At 38.0% G+C, this 19,608-nt stretch overlaps 1 protein-coding gene and 2 long non-coding RNA genes across 11 annotated transcripts in view; 1 reads left to right on the forward strand and 2 right to left on the reverse strand.

The window, feature by feature from the left end:
- Positions 1-19,608, reverse strand: part of MACROD2 (mono-ADP ribosylhydrolase 2) — an 846,953-nt gene that overhangs the window by 426,598 nt on the left and 400,747 nt on the right. The window lies entirely within an intron of this gene.
- On the reverse strand, positions 1,209-12,940 carry LOC147655149 (uncharacterized). Its single transcript, XR_015283876.1, has 3 exons — positions 12,862-12,940; positions 10,174-10,295; positions 1,209-3,037 (listed from the first exon to the last, which is right to left on the reverse strand). It is a non-coding gene; the product is annotated as an uncharacterized LOC147655149 (long non-coding RNA).
- Positions 13,700-15,418, forward strand: LOC111926492 (uncharacterized). Its single transcript, XR_002862994.2, has 3 exons — positions 13,700-13,852; positions 14,123-14,175; positions 14,286-15,418. It is a non-coding gene; the product is annotated as an uncharacterized LOC111926492 (long non-coding RNA).

Consider the following 19,608-nt stretch of genomic DNA (forward strand, 5'->3'; position numbering starts at 1 on the left):
AATTTAAAAAAAAAAAACCCAAAACACATTAAATCACTTCTACTGGAAACAGCATTTTACACCTCCTAAGGGTTTTATGAGCATTAATCTGTCAGGTTCTCAACTAGATTTTTTTAATTTAATTTTATTTTTTTCAAACAAACCTTGTTTAAAATGGTAATTAAATGAATTGGGCTTGAAGATTCTGAGAAGTTGCAGGTTTGTTTTATGAAATGTAACTTCCAGTTACATAGGGATTGCCATGTTCTTACTCCTTTGACTGGTAGTTAAAAAAAATGTTGATTAACTTCACGGAAATGTCACTGAGATGTTCCTTATGCACAACAAATAAAAGAATTACTGTGTAATAAACCAAGCAAAAAAACAAGAAGTCTGAAAATGAAAGAATGGCTTTTTGCATGAAGCATTTTGGTGGTTTGTTTGGGTTTTTTCTAATGACCTGGGGCTACATTCATGCAACTTATCTTCTGTTTTCCACTGCAAATTGATGTGGGAAGTGCTTAATGCTGGTACAGCCCACAGCATGGAAAAGGAAATTCCACCTCAGCAGTATTCCCACATGTAGGAGTGGCACCAGGCTCAGCCTCAGTGTTCCTTCTGAAGGTCCAACAGCTGCTTTTCTCCAAAATAAGATAGAGAATTAGAAGGAACCCCAGCAAGATGACCAAGAATTGTTCTGGTTTCAAACATGGCACTGTACAAAACACAAGGTTTTGTGCATTGTGTGAATTGCACAAAAAAAAAAAAAAAATTAAAATTAAAAAAAAATAAAAAGAACTTTAAACAATTCCCCTCATCTTTGCAAACACAGACCCAAAACAGATGGGAAATCTCCCCTTCAGTGTAATTCACCCTGGATCAGAGAATCTTAACAGTTCACAGGTCTGCTATGGGGGGGCGTTTCTATTGTACACATGAAAAAACTGCCTGACCTCTGCATCTAGACATTTTAAGTAGCAGTTAATCTAAAACATATTTCTGTTGGCAGCACTAATTCTCTCTAGAATCTGTGTGTATAAGCTATTAAAAGTTTAGGTAATTTACAAAAAAATATTCTCCTGTGCATTTAACAAGCAAATAATGTGGCTGAACAGGGAATAAATGTGATTAAATGTAAAACTGGAAAAAAACACTAGCTACTTAGCAGATCTGATTTGTAATTTTCTAACCTCCACAACTAAACAGATTTCAGCACAACTTCAACTCCATTTTATTTAAATTTCATACTAGCTTTAATAAGTTATGAGCATAATTGTATGCACAAATGTTCTTCAGTATGGCACCATCAGAAAAAATTCTGCTTCTTTGAGATTGCTGTAAACATCATTAAATTCCAGCTTCCTATAATGTTTTATGAAGTAATATGTAAATTTCACTCATGGTACTCAAACTTTCATGTGATGTATAAAACAGTAAAAGGATTTGTCTTTACCTGGTAAAGAAATCAACTTCTTAGTATGTCATGATACAGCATTAAAAATTGAACAAATATATACTTTGCAAGACTCATCTGTAAAATAAATTCATATACTAAAAATATAGGAAAATTTGAGTGTTTCAGAACAAATTCTTCAACAGAAATATTATTTGCAATATTTCAACTCATGACAAAGACACGACACTTCCCACCTAATGCTTTTCTCTAAACATGATCAGCAATTTCAGAGAACATACAAGAAAACTGACAAATCCAAGAGAAACTCGGAACAAAGCATTAGGCAACCACTACAAATTAAATGTGTACTAGATCTCTTACATATTTCCACGTGCTTTTGCCACTGAACATCAAACCCAAACCAGAACACATATATCCTGTATTACATGGTAACATGCCAATGCTGTATGATCATTCCTGTTGTGCAAAGGATGACCATGATAATTCCTATTTTTGCATGCATATTCTGCAGCAGTACAAGTGCAAGAGCCTCCTCCATTTAAATCAGAGGCAACAGTGAAAAAGCCCAGCTTAGTGAAAGATGTGAAGGGAATATATGCAAGCCATAAAATACTTCTTAGATAAATCTCTGCTCAAATGGCCAGGCATGTCTTGCAACATGGTAACACCCTGCTTAGGAGATGATACAAAGGATTGAGCACATTCTCTGCCTGCTTTTTAGCTATTTGTTTTCTTCCTTGGCTCAATACCATCTCCATACGATAGGGCTGGAAAATACACAACTAAAGCAATTTACATACAACCCTTGAGGGAAACAGCACACCTCCTCTTGCAGCACAGACCCAGACATCCTTGGTGCTGTTTTTATTATGTAGAAATAACTACATGGACACAGCTCATCTTTTCTACACATAAACAAACATATATGCTTAAAGGCCTTGCAACGCTGCTCTTAAAAAAACCCCAACATCAGCAAAGTAAAAAGATGAAGAAATGGGAAACAATGTCTTGGTGGAAAAAAAAAGAATACAAGATCATCTGTTAAAAGGCAGACCTCCGTATGAAGCCACAAAAAATGAATGCTGAGAAGGAAAGGTGGAAAATACATCAGTGAAGAAGGAAACAGAATTCTCTTGGGTAACAGAACATCCATGGCACCAGGTAAAGGACTACTTTGTGCAACATTGGTGTTATTCTCCACAATATGTACATTGGCACTAGTTAAGAAAAAACCCAAAAAACTTACAGGAAAGCCAAGAAAAACCCTCAGAAGTTAATTCCACCTTCAGCTAACTCTCTGAGTGAGAAACAGCTCACAAAGATGGATAACATTAGTGACAAAAAGTTACATAGCAATTTTTGTACTATTCTATTTAAAATATTTACAGTGTTTTTCAGAGCCTTAAATTAAGTTTGAGTATTTTACACCTGGAACGGGATCTTGTAAGGCACCAAAATGTAATCTACCTTTCCCCAGTTGTGTTCAAATCCTTCCTGAAGCAATCTGTAAAACAACTGACTCCACCTCCCATGCAGCCACGTCAGGAGCCACGTGCAGACAGGACCACATTGCCATGCCACCAGTCAGTAACCATCATATGCTGTACACTTCAATTATTATGCCTGTCCAGAAAAGCGCAACTAAGAGGAAAAAAAAGAAGGAAGAAGCAGTGAAGAGAAGAAAAGGGATAAAATTAATTTGTTTTCTGTCAATAAGCCTGGAAACCCAGCAGCCTCGTTAGCGTCTCTTTAAAAGTGCGGCAGAGCTAATACCACCTGTTTTTAATTCTCATTCCTTATGCAAGCAACTGAAATGAGTTCTTTTTAAACAAAGAATATAAAAGATGTTGTTACAAATAAAAGTTATTAACTCCATTCCATTTTCCTATGATAAAAAGCACAAAGATATGAGAAACAAAACACTTGAGACATGAAAAAATAACAACCAGCAACTTGAAGCTCCTTACTTCAAGGTTAATGTGAATGAAATTTACTCAAGTTGAACATCACACCAATTACAAAAGCAAAAAAAAACCCACTAAGCTCTGATTTCCAACAGTAGAGGTAGACACACTGTTTCCAGAATGCTCATTACATACAGATTTAGGTTGCTCCAGGGACTGATTAAGACTAGAGATATTCTATCAATACCATTAAGCTCGCCAAGATGCAGCTTTCCCCTCAATGTGTTTACACCATCAAAAATGAGGACACAACTACAAATGTAAAGTATCACATAACATCTTGATTTCTCTTTGGTCTTAAAACTGTAAAGTAAACCATTTTAAAAATCAACTACAACAGACACAAAATGATTTCATGTAGATAAAAACCAGCAACACATAGAAGGAAGTCCTTTGCAAGTCCCTGATATAGCTGGTCCATTATTTTAAGGATTTGGACAGCAACCAAGAAAAATGTATAAAATTGTACAGTATCTAAAAATGGCATCTTCAACAAGGCTGTGCTCTTTGAGAATGTTACTCAGCCAAATCTGGTTTTTAAATTATTATTGCCTTCTACACTGATAAGGTGACTTCTATACGCAGATTGACTATTACAAGATTAGCCTATGAAGAGGCACTTCAGATTAAAAAGAAAACCTTTACAAGTGTGACCTTATAAAACCTAAGATTAGTTCATCTTCATATGTAATTTTTTTATCACTCTTTTGCAATGAAAAATTGTTATACAAGTTTTTCTTTCTGAGGGATAACCACAATTCAGTTGAAGACCACGATCATTTTGCTGGTAACAAAAAGTATTTACCTTTAGAAATATAAATCCATAGCACACAACTTTAGTTGCCACAGTGACATTTACAAGTCAAGGTATCATCTCAGATACCTTCCTAGCCAGATGTTGTATTGCAAAATTGGGTTAAACCTTTTTGCCAGAAACTACTGTATTCATCCAAGAGTAAGTGCTGGATTTTTAAAAAGTAGAAAAAGTAACTTACATACCTATGAAAAAAACTTTTGTGATAAAAAATACTAGTCCTTTCCCATTAGTGACTCTTCAAAAGAACCTACAGACCCATATATGAAATATTCAAAAGTCACCAGTTCAAGTTACTTTTGGTATTTAATAGATCATATTATTAAAATTGCCAAATTTGGACCTACTTCTTCACATTTCAATGAAAAGATGAGGCTACCAATTTAGGAGTATTTGTGTTCATCACCTTTGGGAGATGACCTCTCAGGGCATTTGCCTCATTCATCTCCAGGTGCCAACACAGGCAATAGCAGCAAATTTCATGTTTATTTGTTAATCAACCACAAACTATTATCCACCAGCATTAATTAGGTGGATAACAGGCTACTTCACCTACATGAAGTAGCCATCCTAAATTGAATACAGCAAGCACTAAGTAAGGATTTTTAATTTGCACAGCTGGAAACATCTGTTGCTCATACACTGCCAGAAGCCAACAGTTTCCCATGATGGGTCAACCAACTAGAAACACTCAAAGGAACCCAGACCATGGTGGGAAATCTCAGCAATTTCTAGCTGGATGACACATCTCTCCTTTAAACTGGATTGCTAAAGCAGTGGTGAGGAGCCACAGGTACCTGCTGTAACTTTGCTCTAAAAAATCCTTTTTCTCTTTCTCTGATTCTGATGCATTTCTTCTGTATTTTTCTTTCTCTTTCTGGATTTCTCAGTCTCCTTTGGACTGAATTCTTTTGGGATCCTCCCTTGTGGGGAGCCCTGCTTATCTCAGTTCTCTAGTTTGGATGAAAACTCCCGAGCTCATTAGAATCTTGTTTCTCATGTTTATTAGAAGGTCATCACAAAACTTGGCAGGTCTCTCCAGGCTGGCTACACAAGGTTAATCTTTGCAATTTGGTACATTTCTTTCTTCTGATGGTACAAACAAGGCCTTGTGGCACACTTTGTGTCTGATGCACAAAATGGCCCCGAAATATGCAGTTCTTTTATCTTTATACCTATTGTTACCCAATTAACAGTAGACACATATGTTATTTTTCTTAATGACCCAATGACCCATCACCTCTGTGATGCACTGCAGCATTTTCTATCCAATTACTTATTATTACCCAAAAACCTCTAGGAGAAGAACATGAAGAAGAAAGAAGAAGGGACAAGGGACAACACCCTAAATCATCCATCTTGTCTCCTGTTCTCTAAACTAACTTTTTCACCCAGTGACTTAAGAAAACTTTCTAATCTACATACACTTTAAGCTTTTTCTATCTAACTTTAACATTTGTTTTCATGTATCACCATGAAAACATGCTCATGAATTTCATGTTTTATGAAATTCAGTGTTTTTCTGGATCTTAGAACTAAGTATCAGAAACAAGGGCACACACTCTGTATCCCAGACTCCAACACCCGCTGCCTTGCATGGAGATGGAAGAGATGAGCTCTTTATTGTGACACAAACGGAGGGAGATCCTTCCTATTTGCAGGGTGCTGCTGGAAAATGCACTATCATCAGTCTTGTAGAGCAAGACCATCTCAGTGCCAGATGATCTGAGAGCCATGACCCTGCAAGATACCTCCTACTCAAGCAATGCATGGACTTTTCTGCTCCTAGCTTTGTCATAAGCAGAAATCGAGCCAAAGTAAACTCTGCTCCCCACTAAACGTGAACCTCTCTGAACACCAAAACCAGGACCTATCCACAACCTGGAAACACACAGTAGTGATCCAAATGTCTCACTGCATAATAATGAGATAAAGATTCCACAAAACTATTTTCCACAGGTCTGAAAAATACATTCAATGTTCATGCTCATCCTGACTCAGGGAAGCACTGCTGGTAGTTTTATTAGGGATATTTACCCTTAATGGGTACGGGCAATTGTTTGTTTGTTTTTTTATTTAGAGTACATATTATTTATTTAGAGTATCATTTCCCTGTTATTCTTCCAAACAACAAGGCCATTAAAATATTTTAGGCCTGGAGAATGGTGCAGTTAAAGTCTTCCACTTTAAGCAAATTGTACCAATTCTGAGAGAAAATAGGAGCTATCTCTGATGAGCTGTTTCCCATTAGCCTTGAGGAAAGTAAAATAGGATCACCCTTCAGCTCACTCTATTACTACTATCTTCTTGGGAATGTTTAACTTCTTTAGTGAAATCAGATGTCTTCTCAGATCCCAAATCACTTTAAAGACATACAGATGGTCTAAATGCTTGATTTTCTTTTCATCTTTCTGTCAACTAAGAAATGTCAGCCCTGTGATGGCCAGACCTTTATTAATAGTATCAAGCACTTAATTCCCCTGCATTTAGAGAATCTTTCCTGGCTACCAGTTTTTCTACCTTTTTGTAGAGCCATGGGGTTTAGATGATCGTTTGTTAAATGATCTGCTCACAAATCACGGATGGGTGGGCAGTGGGGAGAAAGAGCAGTACTGCAACATCAGATAGGCTTGGACAGCATTGTGGCTACCTCTAGGAAAAAAGGTAATTAAAAATCTTCTGTCACCAGCTCCCTACCTTCCTTCAGACCATCAGGTTTCCATAATGTAAGGTGGGGTAGTTAGCAAATGGCAGATATTAATATATTTAAATAAAAACTATATGAATTTTAATGTGGATACAGTAAATGAACTCATTTTCCTCAAGTTGTGCACTTTACAAATTAGCAGATGACCTTCTAGCACATCAGGAGGGGCCATTCCCATTAAGAATAGAAAAGCTAATCCATTAACTACTCATGTAAACAACCAAAACAGAATTCCTAAAAAGCATGGAAAATAAACATAAAGGAATATGTGCATTCTGAGCAGTAGTCAGTGCTACAGACATTACAAACACATAAGCCAGTAGGTTTTTTACTCCTGCACAGAATTTTACCCACCAAAAGAGGAAAGATTATTCTTCTGCAATGAGATTCTCATTAACTCGCATGAAAACTACTGCAAAATGCTGATGCAGTCAAAGAAAATTATACAATAATTATTTTCTTATTAAGAAAAAAAAATACATTCATTTTGGCCTCTTACCAAAACCACTAATTAATGTAGATGCTACATTACATTATGAAAACTGGAGAGGCAGCTCAGTCTTGCAGGTTTTAAGAGCTGCTCAGGTGGGATGAACAGACGAATTAACTGTTTCTGGGTGTTTGCTATTCTTCACCTCTGCATCTGCTGACTCACATGAAGCAATCCATTAGTCATCCACCTGCCAGTCCACACAACATGCTAAATGAATACACACCAGGCATTTACATGAAGATTTAACAAATCAGTGGATATACTCCTGCATTTTTAAACAGTGGAAACATCTCTTTTACACTCTCGATTTGCCAGAATAACTCATCTCTCATGACTTACATATGATCAAGGCAACCATTCTTTCAGAGCACTGAAACTGTAAAAGAGCAGCCAATGATGCATACCTAAAAATGCACAACCTACAGCTTCATCCTGCATTTGTTTAAAATCCAAGTGTAAAACCAGACACACACGTGCACACACTGAATTCCTTCTCCATTTCCATGGCCATGAGGGAAGGGGCAAGGAAAAATATCCATGTGATTTCATCTCCAAAAGGCATCCCATTTACTGTATGATAATTGCAGTCTTACTGAACAGTCAGATGCAGCTGACAAAGAGTTTCTCAAGCAAGTATGTTAAATCTAATATATTTTACATAGAATTCAGCATTCTTTTACCATATAAAAGTGCAACATACACTTAAAAAAAAAGTAAAATCCCTTCTCACATTCTAATACCGATGCATTCCATTAGTCACACACAGATTTTGTTTTAACCTGATAGAGAGTGTGCTAAGAGTAAACATTAAGAAGAAATTCTGTACTGTGAGGATGCTGAATGAGTGGAACAGGCTGCCCAGAGAGGTTCTCAACACCCCATCCCTGGAAGTGCTCAAGGCCATATTGGATGGGCAACCTTGTCTAGTAAGTGGCATCCCTGCCCATGGCATGGGGATTGGAACTAGATCATCTTTAAGGTCCATTCCAGCCCAAATCGTTCTATGATTCCATATTTTGCAAATTTGGGGAGCTTCAACAAAGGTATCCTGAAAATATTCTCCTGCTTGTTAAATATTTCCATACTTTGAAATATTTAGAAGAAGGATATAGAATGTTATTTGTCTGACAGTCTATGAGATACATGAATTTATATGAATTATAGGTACCACAAAATGAATAAAAAAGGATGAGGGGAAAATGAGAAAAAACAAAAAATTAGTCAAAGACCCCTAATTACAAAGACATTCAGATTCAGCTATTTATCTTCAACAACTATGGGCAGACTGGGACCACAGGGCTTCTTTCCATTAGTTTAGGATAGGAAAAAAAGTCTAAGCCTTAAAAAGTTCTCCTCTCTATCTTGATATTTTTATTAACCACATGTGAAGCTGGAACCTAAACACATTACCACAGAATAAGCATGTACTTTCTAAGGTTACTCAGAAACAGAACTCTTTCATCTACTACTAAATTGGAAGTAGAATTTCAAGCTCAAAAAAGAGTGAAAATATTCTGACTAAAGTACTTAATCCTACCTTTTGGCACATCTTCACAAGATGAGAACCAGGGACTTCAGTATCAAGCCCCTACCATTACTTGTCTTCACAAATACCTAGAAGTTTTAATACATTGCAAGGCACAGAAAATTAAATAATTCAGACATGTCCTCATCTTAACTGGGGGACAATTTTGACTGTAGGAATGTCCCAAAGCCCTATAAATTCAATGCAATGAAGAAGAAAAAAGCTGGAAATTATCACCAGCTTTCAGTGGACTTCATATTATACTATTATTAGAAGCAGGATATTATCAAGTCAGATGTTGTTTATAGATTAAATACTACTTAGTTTTTCATGAACTTCAGAATATTAAAAAAAAAAAAAAAAAAAAAGGCTAAAACCAGCCAAAGACAGAGATTCTGTTTGAAATTTAACTGATAATGCAAAAAAAATTGAGTGGTCACATAGTGCAAAATGCTTTAGCCCCCAATAATTTTTTAAGCCAGGTGGCTTCTTAAACAGAAACCCAGTTTATATTCAGCTTCAGAAGAACATTTTACCATAGATCCTCTTGAGAATCTCCATTCAACTTTTAAGAACATTTTTCCACAGATCTTCTTGAGAATCTCCATTCAACTTTTAATTTAAATTATTGTAAAGAGCAGAATTTCAAACAGCAGCATCCTATGGACAGTACTCCTGGTGTTCCAAAAACACACAATCTAAAATCAGGAACTGAGAAATTTAAACTTGTACAGAAGTTTTCCCAAGAACAGTATAGGAAAGTAGTACTGGGGTACACTTTGTTTGCAAATAACACTCACTGCTCACATGAGACACAAACTTTTGAGAGAGGAATGAACAGCATAATGGAGAAGGGCTTTCTTTATCCTGTGAACTTTAAAGCCACTATGTAAACTTGGAATAATTAGAGATATAATAACCTCTGACAGGTTATAACTGCTAGCCTCTGTGCTGCTGTTTAGAAGTATAGACACAGAATAATACCTGGATTTTGTCCCTGCTTTCCCTGTTCTCCCCTCACTTGATTTATAAGCTTTCTTTCATAGAATTACTGAATGGTTTGGGTTGAAAAAGACCATGAAAATCATCCGGTTCCAACCCCTCTACCATGGGCAGGGACACCTTCCACTAGACCAGGCTGCTCAGAGCTTCATCCTACCTGGCCATGAACACTTCCAGGGATGGGGCATCCACAGCTTCTCTGGGAAACCTGTGCCAGGGTCTCACCACCCTCACAGGGAAGATCTTCTTCCCGATATCTAACCTAAACTTACTCTTTGTCAATTTGGATCCATTCTCCCTTGTCCCGTAACTAACTGCTCATCTAAGGAGTCTCTCTCCAACTTTCTTTAAGGCTCTTTTTTGGAATGCATGAAATAGAAGCCTCTCTGAGTCCCTCAGAGAGAGAAAAGAATGCAAGGATTGAATTAAAGCCTTTAGAGAAACTAAAACTAAACCCTTGAGGTACTGGAAGTCTGCAATAAGGTCACTCCAAAGCCATCTCTTTTCCAGGCTGAACATACCCAATTCTCTCAGCCTCTCAAACCCGTTTCCCTCATGACTTAGAGCAGAAATAGGTCTCTAATGTTTTCTGGCTTTGTTGCACTGTGGAGAAGCACCTTACAGAGAAGCAGACTTGTGGCATCTTTTGGGTGGATGACACAGGCCAGCTCCTGCTGGCCCACACTCACAGAAAAATCATCAGTCAAGTAGCATTTTAAACACTTCCCTCTCCCCATGGGAAGCTCAGAAAACTAAGTCTGGCAAAAACCTTGCGGCAGAGCAGAGATGTGGCTCAGCTACCGTGCTGCCATCGACAGAGCAGGGGTGGCACTGGCACAGCTCTGTCTGCCAAGCAACAGCCAAAGGAACCAATCTGACATTTTTGTTAGAGCAAACTTTTCAAAACAGAAGCTAAAGACTTTTTTTTTTTTTTTTTTCATTTTTCTTTAATGGTGTGAGCCTGATTCTTCCCAGCTGTTGCTGTTTCTTCATGGGAGCCCCTCCTTTCCACTGCAGGAACAAAGCTGAAGTATTTTGCTTTAGATCCTAACAGATCATGAGAGCTTTATTTTCTCAGCTCTCTCTCCTCAATTTATCCTTCATCTCTTCCCATATACCAAAGAAGACCCTTGTGATCCAAACTGACTAAATGACTTCTCCTGATACTCCCCTTATCCTGAGATACTTGCTACACATACTAAATGGAGATGGTAAACTTTAAGAGGTTAAAAAAAAATTAAAAAAAAAAAAAATCTGGAAAAAGAAAATACCGAAAAAGGTCAATATGCCACTTTTCCTCCACCTTCTCAGGCCCAACTTCTCAGACTCCATCAGAGCCTCCCTGTCAGTACCAAACTGTGATGGACTTGGCCTAAAGTGGCCAACAAAATAACAACATTGAAAATAAGCTTAACATCTTTAAACTTCAAGAATAAAGAAAAATAATTTTCTTTTGATTTCCAAATACCAGTGAAACATCAGTTATTACTCAGAATCCACTCTACTGGCATGAGGATGGCCATAATTAGTGAGCAAAAATTTACTGTTAGAAATTAGTATTTCCAACCAAGTAGATTAAATTAAATATATTTTTGGCAGTTATAACAGAGAGTGATTTAGCTTCTAAGTGACATTTGTAGTATATTTATTATTACCATCGCTGTACAAGGTAATATAAAAGTGGGTGGGGAGAAATGGAAGATTAAAAAAAACATTGTGAAAGGTAGGTATCAGTTTTTCTATGTAGAAATCTGCCCAAAAGCTCAGTAAAGCACATCCCACAGTCTGACAAGGCCTCTGCATTTTTAATCAGGCCTCCTATTAGTTATTAGAGGACATATAAGGAACTTGAATATACTGTAAGCCAGAAGTCTTATGTTTTAATGAAACAATGTCATATTCAGCAGCTTACTTCAGTAAGCCTATCACTAAACTTACTTCAAAGAATTCTCGTGTACTGTGATTTCAAAAGAGAGGTGAAAATAATAAAAAGCCAAATTCATTCAGACTTGAAGCCAGTAAGCTCCAAAACCATAAATAAAAAAGCATATCCTGACCCAAAGCATAAGTTCTCTGGCACTCCTAACACAGACCTGCTGGAAAAAGACTGATGCTGGTTCCTCACAGAGTAGGCAACACTTCATCTGCCTTATCATCTTCAAAAAAAGTCATTTCTGTATGGATCTCTTCTCTTTAAAGAACTAAAGAATTAGCTATTTTAGTTTCCGGCCACCATACAGAGTATCCATCTAGTCATGTGATATGCTATTACACAGTAATGCAATTATTGGAAATTAATTACATCAAATGGCTTTCATGAGAATTACTCCACACATAACACAATTATGAATATTTCTGCAGTGCCAATAAATATGGAAGATACTCTGTGTATGCTGATGTATTTTATATACTAATCCCTTGCTACAACCCATTCATTTCTAAAAATCTCTTTATAGAAGACAGCTCTGCACTTAGAGTGTTTCGGCTCACTTCCATTACACCACATAATGATTGCCAAATAATACAAATGATTGCATGCAGAAAGTAAAATACAGAATTAAGGGTATAACAACACACTTAACTCTGCTGGAGTGGGTGTTGAGTTTTGGGTTTTCTTTTTTAAATCAAGACTTGTTATATTTCATGATTTGATGAGAACTTTTGGTACAGTATGAAAAGCAAATGAATCTGAATAACTGCATTGAACTAGATTGTAGATAATTTACTTCAATCACTATATCTGAAAACAATAATCAGTACCCTAACAAAATAAACAAATGACCATTTGTTATTTTTAGTATATATTCTTCACTTTATCATTTTCTCTCTAAATTCAACCCATCCCACTACAGCATGCAAAGCAATTCAAGCTCAAGTTTCCTTATCAAAAGTAACAGCAGAAAAACACACCTGAAGAACACATTAATGAAATTCTTTGCAGTATATAAAAGGCTTCTTACCTGGATTCCTTGAAAACTGCTTTTCCCTTAACAGGGTAACTGGTAGAAGTACTAGTATCCAGTTAGTAGATGAGAACATAAAGAGTGGCCACTAAAAACATGCCAGTTCCAGGACAATATGTCATAAATCCTTTCATGACCATTCAGGAACAGTGTGGCCAGCAGGAGCAGGGAAGTCATTCTTCCCCTGTACTTGGCACTGGCTAGGCCACACCTGGAGTCCTGTGTTCAGTTCCGGGTGCCCCAATTTGGGAAGGATGTTGAGGTGCTCTCCAGAGAAGGGCAGCCAGGCTGATGAAGGGTCTGGAGCAAAAGTCCTGTGAGGAGCAGCTGATGGAGCTGGGGTTGTTTAGCCTGAAGAAAAGGAGGCTCAGGGGAGACCTCATCACTCACTACAACTGCCTGAAAGGAGGCTGTAGCCAGGTGGGGACCGGTCTCTTGTCCCAGAAACCAGCAACAGGACAAGAGGACACAGCCTCAAGCTGCACCAGGAAAGTTTAGACTGGATATTAGGAAGAAGTTCTTCAGAGAAAGAGTGGCTGGACATTGGAATGGACTGCCCAGGGAGGTGGTGGAGTCACCAGCTCTGGAGCTTTTTAAAAAAAGAGTGGACGTGGCACTCAGTGCCACGGTCTGGTTGACATGCTGGTGTTTGGTTATAGATCAGACTCAAAGGTCTTTTCCAACCTAGTTAATTCTGAGATTCTGTGACTGGTTTTTTCACCATTCTTCCACAGCTGCACATAATCAGCTGCTGATTCCCACCTTCTCCTACATGAACCACCTGGGAACCCAGCACACCTGGGGCCTTTCTCCCCGTCACCCATTCCAGCAGCCCGGCCCTCACAATATGACAGCTGCTCTTATAAAACCCCATTTCCCTCTTTGTCTCTTTTTACTGGTGCAGCTACAGAACTCTAACAGACTTTGCCAAATCTTGTGTAACTCATGACACTCCCAGCCTCCTACACACACCTTCCAAAATATCCAGGTAGCTGAAAAAGAATTATAAGAAGTAACAGAATAAAATATTAGATCCCTTATTTTTTTTATATTAATGAAAAAAACAGATAAAAGCCCTCAGTATTCTCTGATTTCTACAGCATCCTCTTTTAAAATCATTGCACATAAGGGGAAAAACCTTCTGCTGATTTTGTAAGGTCTATTTCTAAGAAAATGCTGAAAATGAGCCCATTCAATGACCTTCACTATCAGAATCTTAAAATTCTTCACAACTGTTCTTCCCTTGTAAAAATGACAGAGACTGCAGTAACACATGCAATGAAGAAACCAAACTTCCTTTTTTACATGCTAGTAAGTTAAACCATTTTCCCTTAATTAGTCCAAGTGAAAACTGCACAAACTCAAAAAGGAAGAACTTCTATCATCATAAATGTAACGTGATAACTGTGGTGTGTTTCTAGTTTCAGAACAATGGACTGGATGCACTTCTGGGACAAACCAAAACTTGTCCCCAAAACAACAAAGCCAGGGCTACAAATGAAACAAAATGAGACCTGGACTGCCACTCAGAAAGGTGCTGGTTTGAGAATGGACCAGCCTTTACCTTTAAAGCTCGGAAAGAAGGGAATTTGGCAACACTAATGCCAAAAGACAGTTCACAGATCTGTTCTGAAAAGCACTTCTTCATACTACCTCCTTCTTCTGGATCGCTCAGCTCCCAGGGGGGTGGGAGGCCCACAGTCAAAATATCCCTACTCAAAAAACATCTGGAGCATGAAGATAAGCAGAGACATGCTTACATGCCACTGCTGACTGGAAACCACTGCTCAATTTAGCAAAGCAATTAAGGACATGATTATTCAGAAGTGAACTTATATCCGAACCATCTGAACCCTCCTTATGCTCATCGTTAAATTGATCCTTAAGAAGTTACGTGAAAGAAGTCATATGGAAGTGTTTTTTTAAAAAATTATTTACAAGCAAATGTGTAGGGCTAGCTGTCAAAACAGCTAGGAAAAAGGAAACAAAGATGTCACATGCAAGTAAATCTAAAGAGTCACAGTTTTTGCATTGGGAACATAAGAAAAATCAAATCATGAGCCAGGATGATGAATTTTCACATGAATACTGAGATCATCTTTTGACAAAACTGTCATCCACATAAGATTTTATTTTCAGTCTACTAAGGATTTTGATATAGCCTCAGTATTTTGTGCAATATGCAAGACCACCACGTGTGTGACAATTTGAAGCACTAATGCTTGGATTGTCTTCAGGTGAGCATTACCCAAACAGGTCACACTGAAAATTCCCTGCACCAGGAACAAATCAGCTGCTTACTGGTAGGAGCAGTAACTAATAAAAATCTGTTTTTCTGTTTTGGGTAACATTTTCCATGCAAGAGCTTCTATTGCTACTTATAACCTTTTGTATTGGTTTCTCACTAATAAAGCAAAATGGGTGCAAAAGATGTCCAAAATAGTTTGCATATGGAGAGTTTGATAGGTGGGGAACCCGGTCTAACAGAAAAGGGATTTTGATACTAAAAAATCAGTCAAGTTAGAAGCATCTGTTTTGAAGATGGAGGGAGACAGGACACGGAGACCACTGTGGAAAATCTGTTTACAGCTCTAACCCCCAGGTGTCTCCTTCTACTAAACAGAAATGATAAGAACTGTGAAATACTTGTGGAAGATAAAGTGCTGCTGCTTGAGTCAAGTTTAAAAGCAGCATTGGTGGGGAACATGGACACAGGAAAAATTTTAAGAAGTCACAATGCAGCCTAAGGAAGTTGGGCTGGGTACAGGCATGAAGACCTACCATGAAGGGAAGGTACAGCATAATTCTCTAGATTCTGGAGGCTGTAGAGTGAATCAGTTGGATAGAAAAGCTGGAGAGTTGAAAGTCTTTTTATTGTTTTCTTTATATTCATTTGTAGAAAACATTCTGTCATTTTCTTATCACAGACTTCAAGCCTGTGTTGTTGGTTAGCAGGTAATGCTACAGTTTTAATGGCTTGAGTCAGCTGGAATCTTTAGTAACAGAAAATGAAAATATAGCAACAGGCTCCTTGTTTTACTCTAACACTTCATCTCACAGGCACAGAAAGCCTGTTCACTACATCAAGCAATAGAACACATTGGATTTATGCTGCATGCCTCCTGAAATTAAAGGCATCTCTAAAGGGAGGTCAGTTTTAAAAAGACTCAAAAAGAGAAGTTCAATCCCTTTCTTTGCTTCCCTCCAAAGGACTTTGTGGAAATTTGGTCAGGAGAGTTACACAGAGGGCCATCAACTAGGATGAGCTGGCTTCAGTTCAAGACCTGGTCATATTAATTGGGAGAAAGCATTTAAAGTTAAAAAATCAAAGTCACTTAAATTTTAAAAGGCCAAAACCTGTTAGGTGTCAAAAAGGGTCAAACACAATAGAGAGAACTCAACCATCACTATGTAATGGAGGCCTCTTCAAAAGCTTCTTTTAAATTCACTTTCATTCAGCACTTGGTACTGATATAACAGACTAGAATGAGGGACTGGAAAAAAGGCCACTTTGCAAAACACCCCCCCTCACTCCCTGGGAAGGAACACCCTGAAATACTCCAAGCATTTGCACATGAGCAAGTGGGTCTTGGAACTGAAAAGCAACACGGGGTCAAACTTGTAGGAATTCCGAAGGAGCAGGGAGGGGCAGGGGAGTCCCGTGGCCCACTGTGGTTTTTGGGATGGCTGCTGCAGGTCTCTGCATCTCTCACTGAAGCACTAAAAGCACCTTTCATAATGGGTTAAAACATTTGTGTAAGCCCGTGCCAGGCTCTTGAAAACCACCTTTTCTCACTTGGATTTTACACAGGGCTCTTATCCTGGCTCTAGCAAGGGAAGACCAGCTCTGTGGCTGGCAGCACTCTGCCTGATGTCAGGGAAGTTCCTGCATCTTCTTAGCTCTCCCAACACCCCACTGGCAATGCTATTCATCTGGGATCAGGCAACTCAGAACAATTTATGGAGCAATTGCAGGTATTTTCACTCCATTATTTACACTCTGTTCCAGGCAAATCATGGCAATAAAGAAAAAATTTCAAAGGCACCACGTTTGCGGGGAGGAACCTTGGAGGGAAGAACATGGGAAATTATCACTTCAAAATCCTGTGTCATGAGCAGTCTCTCCCTTTATCTGTGCATCTCCATCCAGAATACAAGAATATTGCTAGTTGTTTAGCTTTTTTAATGATGTTTTAACAATTAATGTATTAGAGTGTTATTTAAGTGTTACTAGAGGTAAGAACAGGCCATGGGAGACAAAAGAGCACATGTGAAGACCTGACTAATTCCTTTGAAAAAGAACCATTTGGACTATGTAGTTTAAAGCTGGCAGAGCAGAATCACCAGAGAAGGCTGAGCAAATACACAACAAAAAATATTTGGACAAGAAGCAAAAGAAAACAGAACAATAGTACCAAGACAGAAGCATTTACTTTTCAAAGCAGTGAAAATATAGAGAATAGGAAAGACGGGGGAAAAAAAAAAAAAAGAAGTAAAATAGGCAGGAAGAAACAAACATAAAGGAATAGATAAACTTTATTAGAGAATAGGGAAAAAAAATAAAGGACAGAAAAATAAAACTAAACAACATGCTGCAAACAGAATTCAGTGTAAATGTGCTTCCATTTGCTGAACTTCCTAGGAGCAGAAACCCAGGGATTTTTACTTGGAATCTGGCCTTGGGTAATACAGGAGGGAGTATCTACAGGATAGATCCTACAGGAGATTCTACAGGATAGAAGCTGCACCTGACTTAGATTAGGAATTTGCTTTACATCCAGCCTGAAGTTAAAAGCAGGAAAAGTGAATCAGATCTTTCAATTTTGATATTTTTCTAACACACACCTCTTTCTGAGGTTGAAACCCAGGTCAGTTAAAAGGCTGTTAATGTCTTGGTAGAATCTCTTTCATTAAAATTTGGAGCAAAAAGTTCTTAGTAATCAAAAGATGAGAACTTGGTACTGGGAAAGGAAATGGCCAGGATGACCTGTCTTCCTGAGTCCTTCTCTTACAAGGAAATCTTAGCACAGATTTTTGCTGGAGGTTCTTTGACAAACAACTGTGATCTATTTCAAAATTATCTTCAAGTAGCTATATATTCAAAGAGAAAATCTGTATTGGCCCCTGAGGTCCTTGAACTTCAGATTATTTTGTTTTATTCACTTTTATTGGACTGAAATTTTAAAGGAGATTGACAGCAATTCAGACTGCAGAGCACAATCTGTGTTACATGAGTCAGGAAGTCACGCAGGGAATTTTTTATAGAAGCAGGGTAGACCTGAATTTTGGCACCTTTGGGTTGGCTGGCAGGCCTTAAGGGAACAGTGGCACACTTTAACCCATGGATTCTGGCTTGCACTGGATGCTTACACAGCCCACCCATGTAGCCAACGTTTAATTTTGCATATTTCAGCTGATAACACACTTTGGTGTATAAAGCCAACTGTATTAGGATTTCCAGCTATCTGTCACAAGACATGTAGGTCACAGAAACTCAGTGTCAGATAAAAGGAGCTAAACCTGATCTCTCTTTTGTCTCACAGATTACAAGCTATCCCAGAGTCTAAAAGAAGATGTGTAAATCCTGGTTATTCAGGACTGCCAGGAGTATCAGTTTCTTACACAAAGAAACACCTGGCACAAAATAAACCTGAATAAGTCTGATGTGAATATTTTTTTAGAGGACTTCCTGAGCAATGTCTTCCCCATCTGTTCTTCCAGAGCGATGGGAAGCTTTGAATCATACTTAAAACTATTATTTAATTAAGATGATAGACTAAAATAATTGCCTACAGAAAGCTTCTCTCCAAATTGTACATGGCTTAAAACCTGATCCTTTACTCACAGACAAGGTCCCATTGATGGTGATTCAGACATGCACCAAACAGATTCTCCTGCCATATAGAGGCACACCTAGAATTAATACAGAAGTTCAAGCTTGTGCAAAATGTGGCTGCTCAGAAACACTCAGCAGCCTTTCTACAACTAGAAGGGATCAATTTGTTTCACATTCCCTCATGGATATTATCTAATGCTCCCAGTAGATTCCAGCCCAGGTTTATTCAAGCTGAAAATCTCAATCCCAGTCTCCAGGGCTGTCCCACAGAACAAGTTCTACCTTTGTCACTCAAGGGCTGCCTTTCCTGGGGGCTCAGCAGCCTGTAAAGCCCTTTGGTGGCTGCACCATACCATTCTTGTTTGGAAGGATTTGTCAAAGGTATTTTTTGAGTCTGAACTCCTTTGCAGATTCCCCTGCCAAAAGCACACTTTCACAATATGTGGCACAAAATTACTATTCTCCAAGCTTGGATTTCCTTACCTAGGGAACAGACCAAACTCAAATAGCAACTGAGAGAACGTAATTTCCTTAAGTAATATTTAAATAGTGTTTTGCAAGAATAAAATTGCAGTATTCTAAGTCAGATGAGAATAATCAACCTATTTCTATATTTAGCTCACAGAAAAGGTTTTTAACTTCTCTAGGTCTATTTCACATGTCTGGACACAGAGATCTAAATGACCTTGACATAAAAAGAGAATTTTCAACAAAACATCATTTACCAAACAATAAAAGCTGCTAAATTCAAAGGGAACATCAACCACACAATTGGTTTAAGTACACTATGCAATTTCCCTTCATAAATTTTGGCTTGAATACCATTTGACATATTTCCAGCAAAAGGCAACAAAATTAATTCTCTACTTGTGCCCTGCACAAGCTACGTGATTTACTCAGAGGGAATA

The sequence above is a fragment of the Cyanistes caeruleus genome, chromosome 2 (assembly GCF_971803275.1).
Source record: "Cyanistes caeruleus chromosome 2, bCyaCae1.hap1.1, whole genome shotgun sequence".
Lineage (NCBI taxonomy): Eukaryota > Metazoa > Chordata > Aves > Passeriformes > Paridae > Cyanistes > Cyanistes caeruleus.